Source organism: Artibeus jamaicensis, unplaced genomic scaffold (assembly GCF_021234435.1).
Source record: "Artibeus jamaicensis isolate MK-2021 breed Jamaican fruit bat unplaced genomic scaffold, CSHL_Jam_final scaffold_1964, whole genome shotgun sequence".
In the NCBI taxonomy this organism is placed as follows: domain Eukaryota; kingdom Metazoa; phylum Chordata; class Mammalia; order Chiroptera; family Phyllostomidae; genus Artibeus; species Artibeus jamaicensis.
In genome coordinates this window covers 47,799,200-47,824,094 of record NW_026522030.1, presented here as the reverse complement: position 1 = coordinate 47,824,094, position 24,895 = coordinate 47,799,200, and positions in this window count along the sequence as shown.

Here is a 24,895-nt window from a genome sequence, read left to right as displayed (position 1 = left end):
TTGTCTTTTTCTGATATCACAGTCATTGCTTAAAACTGGTTGGTACTGATCTCAAGTAGCTGCAAAATATCAAGTTTAGTTCTTAGTCTTTCAGAATTGTCAATTGCTGAAAAGGCTGTGAGAATCCTCCTTGAGTGGAGAGCTAGTGATTACAGAGCAATAAGCACATCAAGAAACTAGATAATTAGATGAACACCAGAAATTCATTGAGAGTTTGCCAAACTTCCCCATTTCCAGGAGGCAGGAATGCTTTCCTTCTCTTGGTTACTTTTTCCCATTGCAATTGTCTAGAATGGGACTTCGGGCCAAGATGGAGGCAAAGGCAGACACACTGTGCCTCACTGCACAAACAAAATTAGAGACAACAAAAATTTAGGACCAAAAAAACCCAGAACTTACAGAAAATTGAACTGTACAGAAGTCTGACAACCAGACCGGTAAGAGGGGTGGAGTCGGCAGCCAGCAGAGAGGGGTCGCAGCAGGAAAAAGTGGTGGCTGGTAACCCGGGTATACAGGCAGCAGTTGGCAAACCCCAGGCATGCAGGCAGCAGCTGGCAGACTCCAGGCATGGGGTGGCAATGAGCAGACCCAGTGAGGTGTGCAAGGCAGCTGGCTGACCATGGTCCCACATTTGTGCACAGATAAACCAGGCAAAAGTGGCAGCAAAACAGACCACGCAACCCAGGGCACCAGCACTGGGAAATAAAGCCTAAAAGCGCCAATTGAAAAGACTCGTGGGGTTGAGGTGCCTGGAGAGACTCCCAGACTCACAGGAAAGTTTCTTGAAGAGACCCTAGAATGTACACAAGCCCACCCACCAAGGAGCCAGCACCAGAAAGGCTCAATTTGCTTGTGGGAAGCAGCGGAAGAGACTGAAATCCAAGAGAGAGCAGAGCAAGAGCCATTGTTCCCTCTATGACCCCACCCCCACATACAGTGTCACAACCCAGCTATGGGGGGGGGGTTACCTGGCCCTGGTGAACACATAAGATGACACCCCTCACTACATAATAGGTACAACCAGACCCCCCAAAAAAATGGCTCAAACAGAAGAACAGATCAAAGCCCCAGAGCCAATACATCTAAGTGACCAAGAGATAGCTAACTTATCAGATGCACAGTTCAAAGCACTGGTGACCAGGATGCTCACAGAATTGGTTGATTTTGGTGGAAAATTAGATTAAAAAATGAAGGCTACACTAAGTGAAATGAAAGAAAATGCAAAGGGAACCAATAGCAATGGGAAGAAAACTAGGACTCAAATCAATTCAGTGGACCAGAAAAAGAAAGAAACAACCAGAAAGAAAAGAATGAAGAAACAGGAATTTAAAAAAATGAGGAGAGGCTTAGGAACCTCCAGGACATCTTGAAACCTTCCAAAATCCAAATTATAGGGGTACCAGAAGGGGAAGAGGAACAGCAACAAGTGGAAAACTTATTTGAACAAATAATAAAGGAGAACTTACCCAATCTGGCAAAGGAAATAGACTTCCAGGAAATCCAGGAAGTTCAGAGTCCCAAAGAAGTTGGACCCAAGGAGGAACACACCAAGGCACATCATAATTACATTTGCCAAAATTAAAATGGAGGAGAGAATCCTAGAAGCAGCAAGAGATAAGGGGACAGTCACCTACAAAGAAGTTCCCATCAGACTGTCAGCTGATTTCTCAAAAGAGACCTTAAAGGCAAGAAGGGGCTGGAAAGAAGTATTCCAAGTCATGAAATGAAAGGACCTCCATCCAAGATTGCTCTATCCAGCAAAGCTTCTATTAAGAATGGAAGGGCAGATAAAGCACTTCTCAGATAAGGTCAAGTTCAAGAAGTTCATCATCACCAAGCCCCTATTATATGAAATATTAAAGGGACTTATACAAGAAAAAGAAGATAAAAAATATGAACAGTAAAAAGACAGCAAACTCACAGTTATTAACAACCATACCTAAAACAAAAGCAAACCAAACAAACAACTAGAACAGGAACAGAACCACAGAAAAAGAGATCACATGGAGGGTTAGCAACAGGGGAGTGGGAGGAGGAGAGAGGGGAAAAAGGTACAGAGACTAAGTAGCATAGACGGTAGGTAGAAAATAGACAGGGGGAGGGCAACAATAGTATGGGAAATGTAGAAGCTAAAGAACTTATGACACGTGGACATGAACTAAAGGGGAGAATGTGAGTGGGAGGGAGTGTGCAAGGTAGAGGGGAATAAAGGGGGGGAAATGGGACAACTGTAATGGCATAATCAATAAAACATTAAAAAAAAGAATTCTCAATTTCTGAGGAAATCTGTGAGAAAAATGCCTGTTACCATATTCACATTCCCACAGTGGTCATTATTTAGTAATTATAGTTTGAAAACAGTCTGATGCAAACATAAAGTTGACAGTAGTTTCATTTGGAAATACTATATTTGAATGTAAAGTTCTATATATGTAATATAAACCTGTATGCATGTATATATTATATATTATATAAATGTATGTATGTTATACATATTTATGTAATATATATTTATATATGATTTCTATAAGATATAAAATGCATATAAATATACTATATAATATAGATTTTATATAACATATAGTTATATAGAGAATATATATATATTTCCTTTAGTTTTATATGATTTTAGCCTTTTGTAAAATCACTGCTTTTAATCTATAAGAAATGCAGAGTTGATTATAATGCCAAAGAAAAATTCTGCCTCTACAAAAACTGTGACAAGCAGGTAGCTGATGATGGATATTTACTGTGCTCTAGGAGTAGTTCTAATGGGTTTTGATATATTTGAAAAGTTACTTTCTACCCAACATGGTTAGCTTCATGGTTAGAGCTAATTATAGTTGTTGAAGTTCTGTGATAAAGCAATAGACTGATGCCCATTATTATCCAGATAACAATCAATATTAAACCTAAAGGCTGGCTAATGCTGAGTGTTTAATATCAACAAATATGCTGTGGATGTAGGAACACACCTTCTCAATACTGAATGTGTCTCCTCTAATTGACTTAATATGAAAACAAAACATCCAAGCATTAGTAGGAAAGCTTCCTTGAGGTTTAATATGGGAAACAAGCCCATTATTTGAGTGGCAATCTTCACAGATTCACAGATCTCTTCTCTTCCTTGTGAATGAGTCATATTTCAAGATTTCAGTTGTAAGTAATTTGGAATTTGCAATATTTTCTCTGTTTTCTAAGTTTTAGATGTAGATGTAGTTTTAGATGTGTATTTTGAGGCATTGAAAATCTTATTTAATCACTGTAAGTCTAGAAGTACAGCAAGTGGCCATCTATGCTACAACAAGAATTTTTGTTCTAACCATTAGGTGGTTGTAACTATGTGAACAATTTCTAGACTGCTCTGAATGACCAGGAGAGTTTACATTATTTCTGAATTGTGAAGATTTGATGATGTATAGGGAAACATCTGGCTAGTTCTCAACCATGCAGGCCTAGGAGAGTCAAGTATTAACTCTGGCCCGAAACAGGAAAGAAATGCCCATTTGTCTCTCATTCATTCATCCATCCATCCATTCATTCATTCATCCAATCATTCATTCAGTAAATGTTTAATGAGTACTTTCCATTTCCCAGACACACTGATAAACACAGATGAAACAGAAACAAGCAAGTAAACAAACAAAATTAAAACCTTAGGTAATCTTTTCCCTGAAGTTGCTGAGAGATAGGAGGAAGAGAGAAGATAGTTAACAATATAACTTCAGGTACCAATATTGAATGAAAGATATGCACAGGACTCCCAACAGCATTGAGGAGAAGCACCTTACTTATTCTGGGAGTAGAGAATCATGGTTAAGCAAAGTAAGGAGAAAGAGATCATTGAGCCCAGTCTCAGATAGCTTTACCATTAAGGGATTGTGTAAGAAATTTAAGAGTTTTTTGAAGAGGAAAATAATATATATTTAATTATAAAGTTAAAACAATTTTCATATAAATATGAAATTTGCCACACAACTGATTTAAATTATTTCTGATTTAAATTATTTCTGCCATGCTCCTCTGAGGAGTATTGGACTACCGCTTTGTGTGTTCGTGTGATACCTTACAACATGACTTCAATCCGACATCATTCTTGACCTTTCACTACTTCAGTAACTCTGTAGAAGTTGTAACTCCCTACTTGTCATACCATTTTTTCTGCAGAAAACTCCTAGACATAAAATTTTACTTTTTTCCAATTATATTAGTCCAGAGATGATGAATATATTATTTTCCCCATGAAAATATTTCTGCAGGTATGACGCAAACATTTGACAAGTTAAAATATTAGCTTCCATCTTGTACCTTTCCCTGTAAACTTCTCATAATAATCAATATTGAGCTTGATAAACTCTGGAAAAAATATATAGAGGAAGAGAAATAGTTGTTTATTTGCCGATATGATAAAATTTTAATAAATTGGCCAAGTATTTTCATGTTTTGTTATTCTTCCAGAAAAAACCCTATATTTATTTCAATTTCTTTTTTTAAATTTTATTTAGTTATTTTTCAAGTACAGTTTTTTGTCTATTTCTCCCATCCCAGCCTCCCTCATCCCTTGCTCCCCACCTCCCTCCCATTTCCACCCCCCTTAGTTCTTGTCCCTGTGTCCTTCCTATTTGTTCCTCCAAATCCCTCCCCCTTTTTCTCCTTAACTTCCCTTCCCTCTCCCCTCTGGTTGCTGTCCCCTTGTTCTCTATTTCAGTGTCTTTGGTGGGTTTTTTTTCTGCTTGCTTGTTTGTTTTGTTGTTTAGCTTCCTGTTAAAGGTGAGATCATATGGTATTTGTCTTTCAACACCTGGCCTATTTCACTCAGCATAATGCTTTCAATTTCTTTTTTTTTTACTGTTGTTTCGTTACAGCTGTCCTGCCTTTGTCCTCATTGCTCACCCCTACCCTGCCCCCAGACTTGTACAGTCAATCCCCCCACCATTGTCCAGGCCCACGAGTCCTCTATTAATGTTCTTTGGCTTGTCCCTTCCCTTTCTTTCCCCTGTTATCCCTCCCCTACCCCGCTCTGGCCACCATCAGTTTGTTTTTGTCTCTGGTTGTATTTTGCTTGCTTGTTTATCTTGTTGATTGAGTTCCACTTATAGGTGAGATCACATGGTATTTGTCTTTACTGCCTGACTTATTTCTCTTAGCGTAATGCTCTCCAGTTCCATCCATGATGTTGCAAAGAATAGGAGTTCCTTCTTTCTTTCTGCTGCATAGTATTCCATTGTGTAAATGTACCACAGTTTTTTGATATTTATTTCTTATCCTAAATCCTTTCTATTTACTTCAAATAGATGTACTATAAGGAATGCAGTGTAAAACATCTTGCATTAATTTTTCAGGAATGATAAATATTTATGAGCAATTACACATGGTAGAAAAAAACTACCAATCCCACCAACTTCTACACACACATGCATTTTATCTCATGTAGACAAATGTGACTGGGTAATTCTTCCATCTGTAGAATGGGAACCAGGCTGACTTCATGGGCATATAATGTCTTAGGTGAAATGAACATGCTCTGTTCCAACTCCTGCACCCTCCTATGACCCTGGAATCTGGAATGGCTCCTCAGCTACCTCATGTCTACTCACCCTCCTGTTCTGTGGCCCCTGCTATGTAACTGCTAAGAAACTGAAGAGAGGTTCATGTTCCCACAACTGCCCTCTTTGCTCATTGGAGATCTAAGCATGAGTGTGGGGCAGGGAGGAGTTGGGTCTGTACTTCACAATGTTTCAGAGCATGGCAAGGCTTTGCCCTCCCACTCCAAGGATGGCAGCAATGGTGAACATTCAGCAAGAGATACAACAGGTGCCCTTCACCCATTCTTGCCCAGGTACTGAGTGCATTGCAAGTCAGAGGTTGCAATCCTCTTTGGAGTCATCAATCCATCATGGAGTGGGGTAGCAAGCCAGGAGGAAGAAGAGGACATTGACTCTTCAACCCAGCTGGAATGCCACATTTTCATTTTGCCTGGAACTCACAAATTATGTAGCAGGTCCTAATTAGAAATGACACAAAACTTAAAATGTGGTTGGAATTAAATGAAATACATGAGTAGTACTTAGCATAATATCTGGCATAAAGATGTTCTCAGTAAAGTTACTGTTTTTCCCAAAGTCCCATTCCTTTTCTTATTTGCTTCCATTAACTACATTAGCCAGATCTATAGTAAATGGATATAAATTTTTTATTCCAATCCTCCCAAACTCATTCCCTTGTGCTGCCTAAATTGAAAATTATGAATATTAGCTCTTAAAAGGAGAATTACATTATTTATTGAATTTGGTTAATACTTAAATACTCACTATGGAGGCATTTATCCTTAGTACGAATCTGACAGTAATGAATGAAATGGCGTTACTCTTGGACCATGTTTTTCACTCTTCTAGATTCCCATACTTAACACATTTGCAAAAGGAATAAAGAAAGAATTGAATCAGATCGCAGTGAAACCAACCAGATGGGCAGGTTGATGTTACAATGATCGCTGTCTGTGATTTGTCCGTTCTTCTCTAGCTCCATACCGTAGCCAAAAGCAGTGCCTGCTCTTCAGCACTATAAATTTCTCTTTGCCCTTATACCAGAAACACAAGCTCACTAGTCATTAGTTTATATCTCTTAAGATAGTCATTAGAAGTGGACTACTAATTAATACCCCCTCTTTTATCATGCTTCAGAAAGCTACCTTCATTAAACCTGGGAAACAAATTATGGTAGTCAGCACTTTAGACCTGTATAAAGTAGCTTGTTTTGCTGTATTAGTATACTTGAAATGTATAATTGTGGCAACTATAAAATCAAATTATTTTTCAAAGGAAGTTCTATAAAATGTCTATTCATTATACACTATTATTAATATTCAATTACATATGATTTAATCCATTTTGAAAATAAAAATGCAAATTTTGAAGTTAAAATTTTTGTAACTTTCTATTATGATCCATGCTATAGAATAGTTACAGTATTGCTTCTAAAAAGAAAACATTAACATTATATGAAAAAATGATTAAATAACTTCAGCTTTTAAAATACCACAAATGGAGAGATGTGGCACAATTTTGATTATTCGATGAATGTTGTAGCAGAGAAAATCATAAGATAATCTAAATCATGCTGCTTTATAGAATTTCAAAATTTGTACCTTTCTCCCATTTGCAACTAAATTCTGGATTAATTAGACATCTGTCCTCTAACTCTCATAATCCATACAACTATATACACATTGTAGAAACTCTTTAAACAACTTGTTTATCTGTTATATCTACCTCAGAGGAGTTTTGTAAATGGAATAATGTAGAGAGTTCTTGGTATAATGTGAGCATTCAACAAATAAGAATGAGGTATGAGATTATTCTTCTTAATAGTTGATTGCTTTTATTATTCCCAAGTGATCATTGAAAGCAACATTATAGACTTACCATTTTATGAGGATTTTGCCACTTATACTTGCTCTGTTTCAGAAGATATGATTTAACCCACATTACCATTCAAATGAAACTAATATTATTAGCCATATGCTAACAAGTTCTGCAATAAGAAGTTTCTGGTCTACACAAAGCCGTTGTAAAATCCAAATCAGTGTGTGTTTACTATGATTAAGTCTTGTGTGGATAGATTAAATTGCTTGTTTTTGTGCTTTTTAGCTCTTCCCAGGATTTGTAAAAACATAGGAACTGATTATTATTACAAATAAATTTCAATTTGCTTTGCTTATAGTATCTAGATTTTTATTGTTTTAAGGAATAAAGTGGATTAACTACTATCATAACTAAAATGTGCAGTTGAAGAATACCAGGTGATTATAATTTTCAATCAGGTATTAGTTTTGTGCCAGGATATGGACCTCCCCAAAAAGGGGGAATAGGAAACAGGAAAAGGGCATTTAACAAAGAGAAAATGTGAGGATGTGGAAAAAGGGGAACCCTTTTACACTGTTGGCGGCGATGCAGACTGGTGTAGCCACTGTGGAAAGCAGTATGGCAATACCTCAAAAAGTTGAAAAATAGATCTGCCTTTTGACCCAGTGATCCTGCTTCTGGAAATATGTCCAAAGAAACAAACAAACAAACAAACAAAAAACTAACTCAAAAAAACATAAACATCCTTATATACATTGCAGCATCATTTATACTCACCTAGATATGGGAGCAGCACAAGTATCCATCAATAGATGAGTGGATAAAACAACTATGGGACATTAAAACAATGGAATTGTATTTAGCCATAAAAATGAAGAACATTTTATCCTTTGCAACTATATGGGTGGACCTGAAGAACAGTATGCTAAGCCAGTCAGAGTAAGACAAATACCATATGACTTCACTCATATGTGGAAGCTAATGAACAAACCAAATCAACAAGGAAAATGAGAACAGACTCTTAGACAGAGACAGATGACAGCTAGTGGGGAAGGGGAGAGAATAAGGGGTGGAGAAACTGAGCAAAAAGGAAAACAACTCATGGACATGGACAACAGTGTGGTAATTGCAGGAGAGAGCAGGTATAGGGGGACTAAATGGTAATGGAAAAAATACAAGAGATTAAATTAAAAAATAAAAGCAGCCCTGGCTGGTGTGGCTCAGTGGCTTGAGTGCTGCCCTGCAAACCAAAGGGTCCTGGTTTGATTTTCAGCCTAGGGCACATGTGTGGGCTGCAAGCCAGGTCCCCAGTTGCCAGGTGGGGGAGGTGCATGAGAGGAAACCACACACTGATGTTTTTCTCCCTCTCTTTCTTCCTCCATTATGCCTCTCTAAGAACAAATTAATAAATCTTTAAAATGTAAAATAAATATAAAAAAGAAGAAGAAATAGACTAGAAAGAGAAAAGCCACATTAGGAAAATGAATAAGAATAAGAAGGAAACAAAAAAACCCCACACACTCACATAAATATAATATGTGTATTAATAGTGTATATGTAGCATAGTTATATAGCGTGTAATATATATACACTTGTTACAATGTGCCAGTTACTATGGCAGCCTGGAATAAGTAATACTCAGTGTGTGGAGTGTATGAAAGTACTATATTATCTGTTCCAACCCCAACAAAAATATGAATTGTTTATACTCTGTTCAGCCAAAACACTTTATAATATGAAAAGTAAACATTCCAGTTTATAAAGAATAACTTTTCTATCTAAATAAAAATTAAAGAAATGAAGGTCAAATAGAGATGAAATGCCCTACAGCTTATCTCCATATATTTCTACTGACAATTCCTTAAGAACCATTGGAAATTTTTGTTTTATATGATATGTTTGCATTATTATGGGAATTATTTATGATACTTCATAAATAATCTAAATGCTTTTCGATAAATGTAGTATATTGAATTTATACTCTTAAAAGGTTTTTCCTTGTTTTTAATTTTTAGATATTTTCAGTAGTAGTTATCTAATCTAATACTTTTATTGAATCAAATAGTCTGTGAATTCCTGGTGGACCTGGAATGTATAAGTAGGTATAATCCATACTTATCCAAACCTTCTCATTTTTGTGCATATTTTTACCACATAGTTCCATCAGAGCTCAAGAAAAATAAAAATGCTCACAGAAGACCCAAATTTAATATTTAAAAATTAATTATTGCCAATATAATGTGCAGTGAAGTTGTAATGAATTTATAGGGTCTTAACTAAGCTATCTAAATGGAGCAGGAAAAGAAATCCTAGACATGAAAAATTCAAATAATATTAATTAGTTTATGAATAATCGAGAATTGAGTGAATTATATCAAACTGCCCCATTTAGAATAAATACATATATGCTGAATGACATACCCAGGGAAAAAAAGAAATTTTAGTGTATGAATAATTTGAAGACTGTTTAGACTTCTAAAATGAAAACTCAACTTTACTATACTAAAGTTTAAACTTTATTATACTTAAACTTTATATTAAACCCAACTTAGCCAAGTATTTAAAAATTAATTTTGTTGAACAGTTCTGTATATTTCTTTATTCTCCTTTGAAATGAAAAATATTACTCTTGCATATTTTGTCTTTTTTACACTTATTCTTTTTTTTTAAAAATCTTTTTGAATTTTTTGAAAACATCTTTTCAACATTGTGTTATTAGACAATACATTGATTTGTGTTTCAAATCCCAGCATAATAAAAGTATCACAGTTTTTCCATTAGCAGTTGGAGTCTCATTTTAAACACTGCAGTTTATAAGCAGTGCACGTCTCATGTGATCTTGAATAGTGACATAGCTGAGAAAATGGAAAGTTGAACCTCTAGACTATTAAAATATGGCCTTCGAGCCTTAGAATTTTCTGTCATGGGCTAATCCCCTACTAAAATACAAGGCTGTTACCAATGGCTGCTTTGCTACTGACAAAGGATAGCTTTTGAGTGATGGAGCTGTCCTTGACCACTAGGAATTCATTGGACTATTCTTGGTCTTGTGAGTTCTAGAAACAACCAAATATATTTTGATTGATTAAATCAATTTTATTCATATATTCAGTTATTCTAGAAACACTGATTCAATGCTTACTATGTGACCTCCCTTATGTTAAATTTAAGGATTCAAACTGATGAACACTGTTCCTCTTCTCAAGATACTTTGAATTTGGTATCTGACATCTGTAAGAAAAAACATTAAGTGTTTGTTCCCCAAGGAGCTATAGCAGCAAAAGAGAAACTCAGTTGTGAGGGGAGATAGGATGGAAAAAGCCAGGAAATGAGCAAACAAGGCACAGTTTATAAATGTTTTTAGAGAAGTTTGTATCTTGAGAAAACTATCAGTAATTTAGCAAGAAGGACTTCTGTGATATCTTAATTCAGTTTTCTATCATGATCTTCATAAGGTATATTTGAATCCTCTTCTGTGAAGATCCAGTGAACTGTAAAATAAATAAATGTATGTAAATTCTAAGTAGATTACAGGGAGTAGTGCCTACTTAGTTCATAGGATATAACTCTATCCAGATTGTATATCCAGATTGCCATATTGAAATGATTTTTTTTTTATTTCTAATGAAAAGAGCATTCAGATGTTACTCATCCTTTCATCACTCCTGTGTGGCTGATATTTATTAGCCACAAAGGGTAAAATAAATGTAGTTCTTAAAATGTCAATTTAGCAAGAGTTTGTCTCTAAACCATGTAGTAAGGACATTAAAATATGATGAGGGCAAGATTTGGAATTATTTGTGTTTTATATATGAAAAAATAGAGGATTCATTTTTTAATTAAAGTTTTTTGAAAAATTAATCTCATTAATAAGAAATGCAGAACCAATTTAGGGAAAACTTTTCTAAAAGCTTGCTATACGACTCCCTGAAAGAGTTAACTCTAGACAAACTTCCTCCTTCCTCCTAGAATTTAAATTATATTTCTTGCTAGCAGAGAAATCAGAAGGGGGTAAACTCATTTAATGCTAGTGATTTCAGCACAAATACAAATTAGCTCCCACAACTCAGGCTGAAAAAAGGATTTCAGACAGACTTACATCAAAGGAACATTCCTATAAGAGAAGGCATGGAGAAATATTTGCATATAATGTTTAGGAAATATGCTACAAAATTTAAGATAGGCTATTTGAAATAGTCTTTTTTCTTAAATTACCTCAGCTATAAATCTTTAGACAATATTTAGAATTTTAGTTATTGCAGACTTCACTTGAACAACATAGACCAAGTTTTCTCACATTTCAGTCCATTTTTATTTTTCTACGTGAGAGATAAGTGAAGATGCCTACTAGACCTCTCTTCGCTCTTTCTAAGGTGTCATTGTTTGGAAACAGCTTTGATGAAATTCAGCTTCTGGTGCAGATTTTAACTTGAGCTTTAATTTTTCATGTGGTGCCCCAGTTTGCTATTTAGCATAAGGCTAGTGGGAAAATAAAGTGCAGCGATATTTTTTGTTTTATTTTTAATCTTCTCTTTGTATATGGTTAATTATGTCAAATGCAGTATTATTACTATATGGTTTAACTTCAAGATTTATTTCTTAACACATTGTATTTTGTTTTGCTTCATATGAATACTTTATTGTTTTTATAATAAATATGTGGCTATTATAAATAATTCCAGAAACACAGAAAATAACAGGAAAACATGTTATAAATATCTAAGAACCCCTATCCTTAAACAAACAGTGCATTTGCACTATGATCATCATTCTAGCCATTTCTGTCTTCATGTAGGTAGAGTATGCTCTCTAATCATTTTGTGAATCAATGCAGACTTAAATATTCTAGTGATTCACTTTAATGCAAAGTTGTATACCACATATCTCTAAAAGTGATTGATTTTGTTTATAAAAACACTTAGAACATAGCATTTCTATCAAATAAAATTTATGAAATTCATTGCCTAATTAAAATATATATAAAACCTTGAAATTTAAAAGTGAAAACGTAACTGCTTCCCTAAGACACATATCACATTTTAGAATCTTTATTATACAACCATAATTTTAAAAATAATAGTGTCCAAATGATTTATGTCAAACTTCTTTATTAGTATTAAGAGAAGACTCGGTACAGGTAAGATAAGGAAGTTCAGAGAAGACTAAGGTTCTAAGGTGATTGCTTAGATTTTTTTTTTTTTGCTTGCTTCCTTGGTTACTTACTTTACAAATCTATGACTTTGTTAATATTTTTAAAAATCTACTCTATAAACACCTCATATGGAAGAAGACTATCAGAGATATGCAAAAGCTACTTTTGGAAGCACCAACTCCCTGTTTTCCTTCTTGTATAGTGAAAAAAATCATTTCTGGCCACAGTAGAAGCTTCTTAATAACACCTCAATCACTGAACTTATAGTTCATTTAAAACTTAAAAATAACTACCCCTCCACAGAATTTGTACATCTTGACTTGGCCATATGATAAACCTCATAAACATGAACATTCAGGGGAAGAGATGGCTTTTCAAAACATTTCGCCAAGATGACTGCTGCTGGGGAACCATTTTTGCTAAAATATATAAATAAATAAGTAAATAAGTAAATCCAAGAGCCAGTGAAGCATCTTGGAAGCTCTGTAAGCTGTCCTACTTTCTTATTTATAGCATTTCTACCATCTATATTTCCCTTACACCCCCTTCCCAAGTGAAGGCCTGTGTTGGCTAACTCCACTGACCCAACATAAGAGATGTCATTTTCCGTAATCCCTATGATTTCTTACATGATGACTACTCTGAAGCTTTGACTTGATCTGACATGGGATTAAGGGCATTTAGTTCAATAAAATTGGCATTTTTCCTCATTGGCCAGAGAAGGCAACTTGTCTCTGGCAGGCACTAACCCAGATGAATTGGTGGTGACCACCTACCTTGCTTTCTTGCGAAGTATTTTGATGCATTTTCATGGTTAAATATAGAGTGCTTGACTAATGTGCAATGTTTGCTGTGCTGGAAAAAGGTTAGCAGAAATACACTTGCCTTATGTTTATACCTCTGTTCCAGATCCTCTCTGCTTGGGGCCTTGCACAACTCTCATTCACTTGCTTTTAAGTTTAGAGAATGAGGTTGGTGTGATTTTCTAATTTGTTTTCAGATCTAGGAGCTAACCTTTGTGGAGTGTGTGTGTGCATGTGTGCTCACTTGTGTATGTGCATGTATATGTTGGCCTGGAAGAGAATAATAAAATACAATGCAAACATTAGACATGCCAATAGCAGAGTATAACACATCTGACCCATTTAATTTTTATTTCAAAAACAAATATAATTTGTATTGGTATTTGGAATAAAGCAAAGACAAATCTTGTGGAAGGCCAGTTCAGTAATAAAAATCCTTTCAGTGTCACTGGATAGGAGAAATAATAGGTAATAGAAATAAGAAACAAGACAGTCAAGTAAATGAGATAGAAAAGGCTACCCTATGTTGTGAAAGTTATTTTCCAAATTGTAATATTACAATTGCATGGCCATTAACAACAAAAAAGAAATAACCATGGTGTGAAGGTGTCCTTGATTTTTACTCTGTACCTAGTGGGGGAAAGAAATCAAAGCTGTAGCTGGAGTGAACATCCCCATGGAAGTCAGAAATTGAATGAATGAAAGACTTCCATCCCTCTAATGAACAAGGCAATTGCAGAATTTTATAATGAAATAGAAGAAGAGATAGAAATATCAAATTTGCATGTCAATTCACTGCTTTCAAGGACTCAGGAATTAATAAATCCCAGTTGAGCCCTGGCTGGTGTGGCTCAGTGAATTGAGCACTGGCTTGTGAACCAAAGTGTCTCTGGTTCAATTCCCAGTCAGGGCACATGCCTGGGTTGCTGGACAAGTCAGGTCCCCAGTAGGGGGCACCATGAGAGGCAACCACACATTGATGTTTCTCTCCCTCTTTCTCTCTCCCTTCCCCTCTGTCTAAAATAAATAAATACATTTAAAAATAATAATAATAAATTTAAAAATAACCCCATTTGAAGAAAATTTATTCCCTATATTCCTAATTTCATCAGAAAAATTTGAGGAAGCTGTATTGTGTGGAAAAATATGTTGAATGTTTGATAAATTTATAACTTTTATAGATTTAAAGAGCAAACATTATTATACACTTTTATGTTAGTGTCCTCTTAATATTGACCCAAACAAATATGTAGTTAATACATTAAATAATAGCTTATATTAATTAATATATACATATTAAACAATAGATTTCTAATAATTTATGTGTCGGTAATAAAGATGTATATTTGTAGCATATGATTTAACCATAATTAATATTTTAGTTTTTTAGTATAATATTCATAAAAACTGTATATGAGCTATATGCACAGATCAAAGAAAAATAAACAAACATTCCTATACCCCTGACTCAGTATAAGACATAGAATATCAGTATTTTGTGAAGCTTGAAATTCATTTACTTCTATGTGTTCTCCCTTCTATCTGCAGCCCTTCCCAGAGCTGGAGTAATGTGAAACAATATCATATCCTTAGACCCAGAATTTAAGGTGGCATCAAAAAAATTCAGTGATCAATGTAAATAATATTTCAATGCAATATATTAACACCATCAAACTTGGTGAAAAACTCCATGATGGAAAATATAGCAACACTGTAATAGGCAGTATCAGTAAAAAGAAAAATTAGAAAACACTTATGTATGTAATTGTTTCTTTACATAAACTTTTGTCCCGAAATTTGTATTAATCATGCTTTAACTTTTCTTTAGAGAAGGTATCTCAATCTCAGTACATTTGTTGACATTTTGTTAATTTTTTTTTTATCTAGTGGGGGCTGCCCTGTACCTTGTAGGGTGTTTAACAGCATCCTAGACTTGTATCATGTTTTTGAAATGGACATCAATAGGACCATACTGTATATACTTTTTTTTTACTTCAAATGGCCCTTTTTAAATTCATGCATGTTCATATGTATAGTATTAAATATATGTCTCAATTCAATTAGACTTTCTAATGCTGACAGGCAATTGGATTGTTGCCATTATTAAGTACAAACAACTTAATTTGAACACTTTCACATGTTTCTTGATGCATTTTTGCAAAGCCTTCTTAGGGATAATTCCTGGGATGTGTTTATATTGTAAGTGGCTAGACACTGTCAAGTTATTTTTCAAAGTTGTTATTTTAATTTTCATTCTCAGTGGCGCTACAATTTTTATGTATTGTTCTGTATTCCTGAATTAATTTAGTCAGACTTTGCAAAATTATGGCAAACAGATAGATTTGATTTTATTTTCAAGATGATGGATTTTAAAATGTATCTCATCGGATTAAATGTACGTGTCCCCAATGTCTAAGGCAATGACACGTCTTTTCATCTGTTAGTGTGCGTCCCTGTCTCTGTCTCTGTGAAGTGTCTATTGTGATGAATGTATATGCTATTTATTGAGTTTGCCACTTTTTTTTCATTACAAATTTTTGGCACTTCTTTTCAAATTCACTTTGTTTATTTTTATAGTCTCTCATTACTTTGTTGTATCTTAAGTTTGGGAGGTTTGATTCTGTAGTTTTATTTATCTTCTACTGACTCTCAGTGTGATGCTTTATTTCCTCATCTGTTTTGTGATTTTTTTATGATGATAATAGCTATCTTAGAGTTATTGTGATGATTAAATCAGAAAATATATGCATAGACAATGGTACTATGATTACATAGATGCTCAGTTAATGTCATTTTCCTCACCTTCCTTCCAACTTCCTCAATACTACCTTTAAAACATAGATCTTCTATTATGAATACTATGTCTGTCAACCTCAGACACTCTAATGTGTCTATACTATACATGTTTCTAGAAATCCCACTTGTTCAACATTTCAACAAAATTTATTCTTTGTTTTAATTAACACAAGTCACATTTTTATTATATGAGATTTACAGATGCATAGTTAAAGTTTCCGAAAACAGGGTGAGGTTAAAGTATAAAAGTTTTGTGCATGTGGATATTCTAGAACATTTTTTTCATTTATGATCCATGGACTGTTTACATCTATACCTTTTGCTGCAGATGTACATTGGGATTTTAAGGTACAAAAGGCAGTTGTGCATGGAGGCTTTAAGAACAAAGTGTGAACTCAGCTTCTACCCATGCTGTGCCCCATATAGTTCCAATGTTGGTCCAAAGCATCCCATCCAGCACTTGGATATTTCCCTACAGTGCTCCAAAGCTTGAAGTTCTATTGCCATTCCTGAGGTTAAAAATCAAAGATGGAAGTTCTTTTAGAGGAAGGCATCAGGACTCTTTCGTGTACAGTGTAAGACTATCCACACCAGTCTTGTTCCAGCAGTAAGAGACTCAGTTCAATATATGAAGTTTATGTGTATGTTGACAAAGAAACTGCATAATAATAAAAAGGATAACGAAGGAAATCTTGGTACAGAATGTTGCATTCTGTCAGCTCCATCTGAGATGGAATTCTTCCTAAAACCTGCTTTGTTGCAGCAGGTCTGAAGGATTTTATATATATCGGCCTTGTGTTAGGTGATCATTGTATGACTGGAAAGCCACAGCTGGAGCCAATTTTCTTAAATAGAAGCAAATTTTCTAGTAAAAATTAATAGTAAATGAAGAAGGTAGCAGGATGTCATTGATATCAGTAGATGGGACTTTCTGTATTTCCTGGCCCAATTAAGCAACATAATACAAACACATAAAGACTGCACAGGATGAATTGGAAATCAAAATGAAGTTTGCTAAGAAAAGTCCCTAGAAAACAGTACTTGAACAGCAATTAAAAAAAAACAACACAAGGATACACTTGTGAAAATAATGCCTTTTACAAATATGCAAGGCTTATTGATGGATTTGATGCAGGTGGGCTGGTTCAGCTGGTGGTAGATAATTGTGCAGTTGATGCAGGTAAATAGGGAGACATACAGATAATAGGCTGCAAATATAACCCACAGGAAGCAAACACAAGGCCCATGGGCCAAATCCGGCCCTCCACCTCGTGTTACCCTGCTGGTGCCTTGTTTCTACCTGGCGGCAGCACTGAGCTCTCACCGAACTGTTAAGGAGCAGTTACATTTACGCAGTCCTAAAATTACATTCGGCCCTTTAAAGGCAACCTTGAGGCCGATGTGGCCCCTCCCGTGAAAATGAATTTGACAGCCCTGCTCTAGAGGATGAAGACATGCTATGAAAACTGTATAATCTCAAGTATTATAAAAATAAAAATAAAAGGGATAATTTAAGCATATGAAAGATGTTATATCATAAGATATCAGAGTTTTACCTGTATTTTGTTAACAACAAAATGTTAAGGTTTGTGATGTGCTCCAGAACTCATAATTTCAAGGAAAAACTTAATTCTTTAAAGAATATGAAGTCTAAAACACAGAGTAAAAAAAAAAAAACTTCTGTTATTTTCTAGTAAACTTTTAAAAAGTCAATATTAAGTCAGGTTTATTAAAGAGATACACACTGACTAAGCAAATAGACATCAATGTATCATTTTTCCATTTTTCATTTTCAGTATCCTCACCTTTCCCTTAGATATATTAAATCTAAAAATAATAAAAATCATATATTGCTCTCTTAGCAATCTTTTCTTAGCAGATGGTTTTCCTCGGACACGTGATCCAGAATTCCACCTCTTGATTCTGTCATCCTTTAGGATTTGAAGGTTTTCTGAAAACTGGGAAGGATAACGTGAAAGAAGCACTTTTAAGAAGGAGGCTTTTTTAAAATAGTGGCTCGGAAGGGATACACACCACTTGCCTCCAGATTCGAGTTCCTCTGAAGCCTGGCCTAGTGCTGCGGAGCCACAGCAGGCTCTGAGCTCTCAGCGCTTCCAGAGGACTTGTTCACAACTCTAGTTTGCCCTGGTGTTCTGACTCCTGTACTTTGCCGGTCCTCATCTTGACATCTCTAGTTTGGCCACCTGTTAAGGTACCTTCAGTCAATTCTGTCAGAACAAATACATAAACTGTCAAGTTATTTTTATAATATTTTATTTCAATCATTTAGCTATAGGTGTGTTTGTCTATATGAAACTCATCTGGCTCACAATGACAACTTGAACATAGAGTTATTACATACATTTAAACCAACTTTTGTAAGTAGTGGGAACTAAATATGAAGTCAATAGACTTAAAGTCACAAAATAATTGACTGGTCTAAAGAAAATGTGAAATACTGTCTAAAGTATCACTTCTGACTCCATAAGGCTCTATTTTCACCTGGTCTCATGTAGCTGTTGCCCTAACCTATTAGGAAAGAAAGTGCTAGCATCAGCAATGCTATTTTGAATTTCCCTTCACTGATAGGGTTTTTAATTGGACAAGAAGAGGTACACATATAGCTTTACCCATGAACAGTGAATTTCAAGTCATTTAGAAGGTTGTCTTTCAAAGTTGAAAGGGGAAATAATGACTGTTTAGAAAAAGTACCATATGCAATCTCTGGAGATTTGCGGTTCCATAAGCTAATTTGGGATGTCTTGGTGTTTCAATGACATTTTTAAAGTATACTTTCAGGAGACAAATTTAATGTTATATATTTTCTGGGGTACATGAAAAACCTAAATGAGAGGCTTATTAATTTAGAAGTACTTTGATAGTGCCATCTAGCGAATACAATACAGAAATCCACGTGAAAAAATCGATTTTGTTAAAAATATTTGTATAGTAACATTTTCATGACAATTTATCTCTTTATGGTGTCAAAAATGTATTGTCACTTGAAAACTTATGTAGCTTTAACATTTTTCTTTGTTGTGCATTTAATAGATTTTAAAAGCCAAACAACAATATAAAGGGTAACTATTATAAAACAGTGGTTGAGCTTACACACTGCAAAATTTTAGTAATAATTTCATTGCATTCCTGAGAGAGCTGTCTGAGATAAATAGCTCTGTCATACACATCTGCTGACATTCCTTAATATTCTAGACATTCAATAACTCAAGCCATGTGGGAAAGGAAGAGCGGGTTATGAAAATGGGTTTGTTGATTCTGAGGGTAAAGTCTTATAGGACTAGCAAGTTCAGCTCTGTCTGCCTCTTGACAGGAAAGAACAAGGTTGTAAAATACTTTGTGCAGAGGTTATCGATGCTGACCTGGGTAATAGGAAAAGGACCACAGTACATCTTTATAAAATGGTGAAGGAATTGTGAACACTTAGTATTCATGTAGTAACAAGTAAAAGTCTATGATTAAAGATTTGAAGTGTTTAAACTAAAAGGAAGTTATGATGATGAGTACTAAAACTCTCCTGATGGAATCAAGGAGTCCCTATGAAAAACAAATAGCACAAGTTTAAATTTTATCTTTAATGTCATTTCCATCCTCACCTGGTCATAAGAAACATACACATTTTATTTCTGTTGGCATGATAGCCTTTTTCATTATTGTTTCCTTCTCATTAGAAGATCTTTGGCCATATACTTATGCTCAGCTGCTAACACCTAGTACATTAAAATACCCTGATATCAATTTCCAAGTGCCCTATTCCTTCATGGCTTCCTTTCTCCAGCCAGTTGTTGCCTTTGCCTACACAAACAAGTTATACCTGGGGGCCACTTGCTCCAGGGCTATTGGCCATATTAAGTGAGTGTCAGGGCTGTCAAAACCTTGGACGTTATCACTGAATGAATAGTACCAAGTACAAATTAAATACTGGCTACTAGATAGAAGAGGAAAGGTCACTCTACTGATTACTGTCTTCTAAATCATTTTTAGCTTTGCTTATCAATATCTAGTCCTTAAATTACATCTGAAGGTACAATAATAGTATATGCCAAAGGTGGTCTGCTGCATCTTTCACAAGGTGCTCTGATGTGTTCTGCATTGTCTCTATGGGCAGAGAGGGAGCAAGAGAAAATGGAATGGAGTCTTTTCTTTCAGCATATTAATTGAGTGGCATTTGCCTGCGATGTCTTACTGTTTCATCCAGAATGCTCTGCTCAAGAACTGTAGGTCCCAGGTCAATGCTACATGACCAGCTGCATATTTTGAATTTAGAAAACCATTTTTGAAAGAGGAATTTAGGCTAGCTAAATCATGCATGAAATTTTTTATCATGATAGATTTGTCCTCAGAAGCATTTGCCCTTGAAAAGGCATTATTTATCTTTCTTTGGGAATTTTAGGCTTTTGCCTTTGAAGCACTCTTCAGGCACCTCATCAAAGGCAGTTATTTCCATTACTATGAATTTCCATTTCTTCCACATACTCGGCATTATAATAAAAATGAGGAAAATAAAGAAATTACTCACCTCAAGTCATCAGCTGTTCCCATTTTTTATTTTCACAGTTCTCTCCTTTACTTTAGATATATTAAATATAGAGATAACTATTCACATAGTAATTACAATATTGTATTTAGTGTCTTTCAAATAAATTATGTCATTAAATGTGTCATGTGTACCCTGCTGGTCATTATTTTTGTTTCCTGGGTATACAGGTCAGTTGACTCTGAACTTATGAATCTGGAAAAATCAATCACACACCACCATTTCAATGACTCACCTCAAAGTGAATGTTAGTAAGATATGTATTATATGTATAGATGTATTATATGATATATATATGACATGTTAAGACTGCAAGTCTTTAAATATCATCATAATTAAATAAGCAGCTATTGATGCCTGATCAATAATGGGAATGGATGAAAAATACATAGAAGTCTCCTTTTTGGTATTTCGCTCCATTTTCCAAGAGCTGGGCAGTACCGACACTGTCTTCCGACCGATTGTCTCCTTGTCTACAAGATGCTACCTTATCAATTTATGAATAATGAATAGTTTGTCTCCTTATATTATGGACATCTACACAAATGCCGGAAATATGTTTGTCTATCATCTCTCCATCCCTTCTCACTCTTGTCTGAGCTCTCCAATTTTTTTGGAGCTCTGTCTTCTGTATGGCTTTGTGAAGCAACCCATATAGATGGGATTCACTTACTGTGATTATGCTCTTAAATGATAATTGATAAATTCTCAGTAATGCAAGTTGCAAAGGGCACTCCATAATTTTGACAATCATATTTTAATATCTGACATAAAGTTCATATGAATTGGTAATTTACTTAAAATTTATGTTGACTTTTAGAAATTGATATTCTTCTTTAATTTTATTATAGTTTTGCATAGATACTTTTTTTACCTTTTAGATTTTTAATACAAATTTACTAAAAGGATTTAAATGGTAAATTCTTTTTTATTTATTTTTTAGTAATGATACATTTCTAGTGAAAAATGCTTCAATATCTACCAACAAGAAGCAAACCACTCACGCAAATTAGTCACTCTGAGTCCTATATTCTCCTATACATTGGAGATGAAACTGTCTGTAAGGGCAAACAGAATGATGCTGCTGCGTCTTTCCCTGAGGGAATAATCAGGTCCCCTTCCTGCCCCAGCCTGCTCAGTTCCATGAGACCTAGAATCTTGTGTCTAGAAATCTAGCTCCTGCATTTTCTTTCTTTCTTCTTTTCTGTTGATATTTCTTTCTTTTTTATTTTTTATTGTATTTTTCCATTACCATTAAGTCACCTTAAAGCTCCCTCTTCCTGTGGCCACCACACTGCTATCCACATCCACGAGTCCTTTTTCCTAAAAGGTAGGTTGGTTCTTGACCCTGATTGTTACACTGCTTTCCTGAGAGATTATATTTATGTGTCGTACTCAAAATGAAAGTTCCAGATTATGTCCACATGGCTGATCTTTTATATTCTCTAATTTAGAAGTTTATAAATATAAAATGTGTATAGTTATAAAGTTATTAAAATATTAAAATTTTATTTGCATTTTTGTGAGTGATGTAGAAAACCATTAGTTCCTAGTTGCATTTCTATATTTTTTGTTGTGGTTCATTGTCTTTAAATGGGTTAAGTAAATGAAAGATATGGAATCAAAGGCACTATGTACTATTTAAACATTAAATCTCAATAAAATCACATAGTACAAAAATAAAGTCAGAGGAGTTGTAACAACTTAAAATATAACCTAGTGAGTAAGCACCAACAGCCAATCACTGTTATTGAATACGGTTTTATGAGAGACTGTAGCAGCATACAAAAAAAAAACTGAATTGATTAGACTGCCCTAATGGCCCCTTATCAAACTGCATAGATGAAGAAATTCAATTGCTATTAATCCGAGTCGAAATAAAAATTGAGAATGGACAGGATTGGTCATCACAATGTCTTAGAAGAAGACTTTCAAGTTTTATTTTTTATTGTCAAAATTTGGTGTTATATAGATTGTGTATAAATAGCTAATCAATTGATCTGTGTTTTCCTATGTTTCTTGGTGTAGATCTTTCATCTGAGCGCTTGCTATTATTATGGATTCTATAGAAACAGACTCCATAGTCACAGCAGTGCTATCTATCTTCTTGGCATATTGTTTGCAACAGAATTGCATGAATAATATTTTAGCCATTCAGTTTCTAGTGGAAAAAATATCATGAACTACAGAATCCATAAAACTTTTAAACCTGGATGTCATTATCATTCCTAAGAAAAGCAGGTAAAATTGTATAGTGTTCAAAATTTGGAAAGCTAAAATTTTGTTCTTCAAATTATTTTGTTTTGACACCTTTTCTAGTGCACAAAATGCCTATTGCATGATAAATAAATGGTCTGGTAGGATACAAGTTGTCTCTATTCTTCACAGCTGGTACAATGTGCCACAGAGCCTTATCACCTGCCCACACTTCATGAAAAAGCATCTGTTTCCTGTTTATGCTTACTCAAGATAGTTGCTTAATTTTGGATTCTTGATTTTCTACTTTTCTTCTGCTAATAAAGGAATACTTTCTCTTTTCTATTCCTCCTCAAACAGCTTATATTGACAAAAATTCAGGGCATGTTTGTTCAACTAATATGGGGAAACAGACAATGCCAAAGAGATTTGTAGTGCCACAAATTAAAATATGAAATCCCTTTTGGATACAACATTGAATTGGATGGTATTTTAGCTGTTCACAATTTCTGTCTTGTTCAAGTGGTTTTGGTTCTTATTACACTACCAGATGCAGTGTAGCAGGAAAAAAAAAAACAGTTTGTGATGAATTACAAGATAACACAATCATTTCCCAGAGAAGATTTTAACAGCAAAGCCCCCATTAAATAGGTTTTGTGGTTGTTACTCCCGGGGATCCAAGCACTTGGCAGCCTGGAGCTATATTTAAGCTAATGATTGACAGCTTCTGATTCTCTCTTTGAGTTGTTCCTGTGAAGGTCCTATTGGGAAAATGTTAATAACACAAAGCTTCTCCAAGGAAACAATTCCAAGTGTTCGGAGATTGATTTACTGTTGATTGTAGGAACAGTGGTAAGTTTTTTAAAAAACCAGATATTTTATTCCACCATACAATAAGATATTTTATTCTACCATATATAGAACACTCTTTTGTTAATGTTGGCTAATTTAGGGGATTTTTAAAAAAATTGTACCCACTCTTCTGAATCAATTATCAGTCATTAAATTAAATATAAATGATTATTATTACAGAAAAATGCAAAATATAAATAAGAAACCAGTTGCTCTTTATCAAAAACTAAGCTTGTAACATTATATTTTAAAACTACTATATATTTACATTTTATGTTAAGTAGTGTTTTAAGTGAGAGAATATTTTTATTAGAACATCATTACTGTTTAGTTACAACTGAGATTTTATTATATCATTTATAAATGAACAATCTGAAAGTATGATAAAATTTGTATGTTCTTAAAATGTAATGGCATACTTCCGTCTATAGTTCTGGGTGTTTCCTGAGCTTCTATAATCCATTATCCTCAGTCACACCTTTTTTTAAATTTTAATTTATTTTAATTGTATTTTTTCATTACCTTTTCTTCCCCTTATACTCCATCCCCTCCGCAATCACCACATTGCTGTCCATGTCCATGAGTCCTTTTCTGCTTTTTGCTAGAACCCTCCACCTCCAACTCCCCACCCCAGAGCTGCCAGCCTGCTCTCTATGAGTCTTCCTCTGTTTTGCTTGTTAGTTCAGTTTGTTCATTACATTCAACATATGAGTGAAATCATGTGGTATTTTTCTTTCTCTGACTGGCTTATTTCACTTAGCATATGTTCTCCAAGACCATCCTTGCTGTTGCAAAGGGTAAAATTTCTTTTTTTTTTTTTTTTACAGCCAAGTAGTATTCCATTGGACAAATGTCCCATAGTTGTTTTATCCACTCATCTATTGATAGACACTTGGGCTGCTTCTATACTTTGACATTTGTAACTAACACAGCAATGAACATAGGGGTGCTTATGTTCTTTCAAATTAGTGTTTTGGATTTTGGGGGATATATTCTGAGAAGTGGAATCACTGGGTCATAAGACAGTTTCATTTTTAATATCTTAGGTATCTCTATATTGCTTTCCACAGCGGCTGCACCAATTTGCAGTCCCACAACAATACTGCAAAAGGATTCCCTTTACTATATATTCTTACCAGCACTTGTTGTTTATTGATTTATTGATGATAGCCATTCT